This window comes from Alligator sinensis, unplaced genomic scaffold (assembly GCF_000455745.1).
Source record: "Alligator sinensis unplaced genomic scaffold, ASM45574v1 scaffold188_1, whole genome shotgun sequence".
NCBI lineage: Eukaryota > Metazoa > Chordata > Crocodylia > Alligatoridae > Alligator > Alligator sinensis.
The window spans coordinates 2,974,348-2,978,678 of NW_005841903.1; the positions used below are offsets into that span (position 1 = coordinate 2,974,348).

The window sequence follows — 4,331 nt, forward strand, 5'->3', positions numbered from 1 at the left end:
AGCAAACAGCCGCCTTTTCATCAAATTGCTCATTTTCTATGGGGCCTTACCTGGCTGATGAAGGTTGCACCAGTAACACGCAACTTTTCAGTTCTGGAACCGACCCACTGCAGGACCTGCTCTATGAATTCAGGTGTTATAATGCCCAATGGGAGCAGAGCCCTGCTTGAGAAAACCACTAGTTCTGGGACCGGCTGGGCACTGCCAACACTCAGTTGCTCTGAGGTGGCAACTATCAGCTCTTGGAGCACAAGCTCCATGTCTCCAGCCCCACACAACCCTGCAGGTTCAGCACGGAAAGTTCCCCCTTCAGCATTCGTCCCACTGCCTATAGCACAGATGCAATCCAGCCTGCCTTTTTTACCTAGCCAGCTGGCACACTCCCTCATGGTGAGTCTGGGGGCTTTCAAGGAGTAGCCAAGCTCCCTCTTGGCAGAGGGCTGCAGCCACTCCCTCCCCAAGGCCCTTAGATATGGCACAGGCCAGGGTCTCCATAGAAAGCCTGAGGAGAGAGAAGGCCCAGATTTACAGACTGTAATGATGCTGTGGCCAGAGCAGAACCAAAACTCCCTGTCACTCAGGAAGTCCATTACTCAGATACTTGCTGCACGAGGCAGGCAGCTCAGATCAGACCAATGCTGCTATTCTTTCCACATCTTGCAATCCCAACAGGGACAGGGAGGGCAGGGCCTTGCACAAATCAGTACCGGAAGCCAGAAGGGATGCATGGAAGCTCTCCCAAGCCAAATGTACTATGGAAAGTATTGGGCAGCCAATTTTCTCTCCCTGCAAGGACAAAGGTCACATGTAGAGCATGGGAACATGCAGAAGTCACACGCCCAGGTCCCAAGCACTTGGAGTCCAACATGAACTGGTCACTAAGGGAGATTGTGAAGCCCCCGGGATGAAACTGCCTGGCCTGTCCCAGAGGAGCTCAGATTGGAGGAACAAATAGGTCCTCCCAGCCTTAGTATTTAAAATTCTGCCCTTCTCTGACAACCTCCACCTTCTTTTAGCTACCAGGACCAAGACTGCTCAGCACAGCCCTTGGAAAGGACAAGAACACCCTGCAGGTAGCTAGCCTGAAGTGAGGCCAAACCTGTGAAAGCAGTCACAGCCTACTCCTTACCTGCCAGAGTTGTGCACTGCTCACAGCTGCCCCTGCTGCAGCTGCCTCCTCCAGATGCTACCTGTGGGCATTGGCAGATACTGCCAACTTGCTCCAGAAGAGCACAGAGGATCTCTGGGAGCAGCTCCCTCAGCACTGGGCTGGAGTGAATGCTGGTGCACATCTCCAAAGATCCACATGTTGCCTGAACAGATAGAGAAGACCAGAGTCAGCCTGGGGAAAACACCTGGAAATCCATATTTCCAAGTCTAAAGATCTCTTCCTCACATCCAGAAGAGCACAAAACAGCTCTGGTAGCAGCTCCCTTAGCTCTTGGCTCCCTTCCCAGTCACATCCCTGCACTTTTGCCTGGGACATGCAGGGAACCAGCAGCCTGAATGGAGAGCTACAAAGCAGAAGGAGCCTCTCAGTTACAGGAGTTTCTAGTTCCAGTCTCATGGAGTCAGTCAGCTACGTAGCATGAAGCTGCTGTGTTTCTGCTGCTGACAGAAGAGCAGGGGTGACCAGGGGGACAGGAGAGCAGGGGAGAAAAGCTTGTCCCACACCCTGGTATCCTACCTCAAGCAGGAACCGACATTGGGCCTGGGCTGTCACTTACTGCTACAGGTCCAAGGGGTGCAGTGTCCTCAGCTGAACTCCTATCTTTGCTGGCCAGATGTTGAATCTTGCTCATGAGCAACCATAGTATGTGGAGGGTCAAGAAATCATCCCCACCCAAGGCCCTCCAGAGCTCAGAGTGTTGAGCCCCAGCTCAAGTCTGGGATCGTGCCCGGTATGCAAAAGCCAATAAAGATACCAGGGGTGAAAGTATAAAGATTTATTGCTAGCAATACAAGGTGCAAGCGGAATAATTTCACGTAACAAGCACACAGAGTCTTAATTATGAGCATCTTTTATACAGGAGTATTGGACCTTCATAAGCATTCTTGTTTGCTAATTGGTTATAAGGGAGTGACGCAAGGAGTTCTTTACTGCGCATGTCTCTATACCTGTGTTTTAGCTATGTATCTCATTTCCATACATGTATGTTTCATTAGCATACTTTCTCCCCACCTAGGGGTGTGAATCTTAATATTTAAATCAGCTCTTTGCCCTACTCCACTAATTCTATTTTTGTTTTCAAGTCTCCTTTATCTAAGACTGTCTTCTCCTTATCATTGCAATTGAGCATTAGTTACAGAACAGAGACTTTTGCTTGGGCTATGTGTAGTGGTTTCTAGGTCAAACCTAACATTTTCCCCCTCTGGAGCATTTTTAATTATTTTTATTATAATTGCTCCACTCAATTTGTTTCAACACAAACCTAGTATTCTCAGCTTTCTTCATTTGTAAAATCATTTGATTCACCTTAGGTCTGAAGATAGATAAGACGACAGGTGAACATTGTATACATAGGATATTTGATTGGTCTTGTTACAAAGGATTCTTCTACCTTGGTTCAATTTGAAGCAATTATTAGTACAATTAACTATTAGGAAACATTCAGAAGCATTAGCTGTTGCCTGAACCCGTACGGAAAACATGTCTCTATTCTTCTCTTTTACAATAGTCCCCCACTTATATATATTCTGATATGTACTTTTCTTCTCTACATTCTTCAGCATAGTATAATTTTGTAAAATTTTTAAAGGGGTTGGTACTGCGATTAAGCATGAGGTAAAAACCAGGTGAGCATTGATCCCTCCCGCTAAGCAGAAGTCCGTTCTATTTAAAATTTCCCGGGCCAGATAAATCCAGACATTTTCCTGAGGGTCAAATTTTTGTTGTAAAAGGGTTTCCCCTCCTATAAGTAGGAGTGGACAGATCAGGGTGCCCCACAATAAAACCTTGAACAATTTCATAATAAGGCTTATAAAACTTAATCAAAGATTGTCAAATTATTCAAAGTTCCTTTCTTTTGAATAGGAATTTCAAGTCTCTTATTGGCTCCACCTTCCACTGTTCTCTGTCTCCGGTCCCGGAGTCTGCAGGGATTCCTTCTTGTTCTGGTCCAGCCACCGGCTTTAGGCGACTGGAATGTATCCAAGTCTTGATTCCTTCGAGCTTTGCGGCCGTCGGGGTCGTTAGAAGTACCCTATATGGGCCTTTCCATCTGGCTCGAAGTGGTTCCTCGTTCCAATCTTTCACAAGGACGTAACTCCCAGGTAATAATCGATTTCCCAGGGCAGGATACTGGTCCTGTGTCTGCAGCACGTCCCGTACCTGCTGATGGATGGAAGACAAAACAGAAACCAAGGACCATACATATTCTCTAATCATTCCCTCTCCTAAAACATGTAACTGTTGTTCAGTACCCATGGGCAGACTCAGAGGGTAAGGCTTACCATACATTATTTCAAACGGGCTTAATCCCAATTTAGAATGTGGTGCGACCCTTACTCGTAACAGGGCCAAGGGTAGGGCCTCTGGCCATTTGAGTCGAGCTTCTTGGCAAATCTTTGCAAGGTGTCTTTTTAAGGTCTGATTCATACGTTCCACCTTTCCACTGGACTGAGGTCTCCAAGGGGTGTGTAAATGCCAGCTGATTCCCAGGAACTCAGAAACCTTCTGAGTAATTTGTGCAATGAAATGTGGGCCATTGTCTGACCCTATTCCTTTTGGAAGTCCGAAGCGAGGTATGATTTCTCGTAGGAGTGTCTTGACTACCTCCCGGGCCTGGGCAGTCCGACATGGGAAGCACTCAACCCAATTAGAGAAAGTGTCCACAAAGACAAGGAGATATTTTATCTCTTGTTGCCGGGGCAACTCAGTAAAATCCACCTGCTATTCTTCTCCTGGCCCATTGCCTATTCTCTGATGTCCTGAAGTTTCTCTTCTCCCTCCTTTTGGGTTATTTCTCTGGCAGACCTCACATGTCTCTGATACCTCCTTGGCAGCCTCTCTTAATCCCACTCTAGTTACATAGTAACTGATCCATCTTACCAGGGCCCTGGGTCCGTAGTGGGTACCATGATGAGTGCTCTTTACTACCACATGAACCCAGGCAGCTGGGATGATAATGCGGCCATCCCTTGCTACCAGCCACCCGTGCTCCCCCTTCTTTGCTTGAAACTCTTTTATCAATTGTTTGTCTCTCAGATTTGGCCTTGAAGAATAAACAGCTTCCAATGTTTGCAGGCAGTCATGTACAAGATCTGGTGTGTCAGCCATAGATGGCAGCAGTGTTGCTGGATTTACAGTGCGAAAAATGGCCAATTTTTTT

General features: G+C 47.1%; 1 pseudogene; it reads right to left on the reverse strand.

Annotated features, from left to right (window-relative positions):
- Positions 1 to 4,331, reverse strand: part of LOC112549390 — a 13,312-nt pseudogene that overhangs the window by 3,816 nt on the left and 5,165 nt on the right.